The sequence below is a fragment of the Zingiber officinale genome, chromosome 11A, assembly GCF_018446385.1.
Source record: "Zingiber officinale cultivar Zhangliang chromosome 11A, Zo_v1.1, whole genome shotgun sequence".
Taxonomy (NCBI): Eukaryota; Viridiplantae; Streptophyta; class Magnoliopsida; order Zingiberales; family Zingiberaceae; genus Zingiber; species Zingiber officinale.
In genome coordinates this window covers 89,575,358-89,575,681 of record NC_056006.1, presented here as the reverse complement: position 1 = coordinate 89,575,681, position 324 = coordinate 89,575,358, and positions in this window count along the sequence as shown.

Genomic DNA, 324 nt, shown 5'->3' with positions numbered 1-324 from the left:
TTTAGTTCGTATAATAGAGTAGCTAATTTCTATATTGATTGGTTCTGTTCAGTGTAACGCAAGTGCTCTGTTTTAAATCTGAAGTGAATGAAGCTGGAATTCTGAAACATTCTGTAGATGAATTAAATTAGCTAAGTAGAGTTGGTTTTACATTTAGTGCTGGTAGTCAAGAACTAGAGTTTTAGTTTGCTTTGTGCACGTGTAGAATAAACAAGGTTTGATTGTAGTAATTAGGTTGAATTCCATTTAGTGCAAGTATGTGTTAAGTGTTTGAATTTCGGTTGGTTTTAAGACATTACTGCAGTAGAATTATGGCAGCAAGTT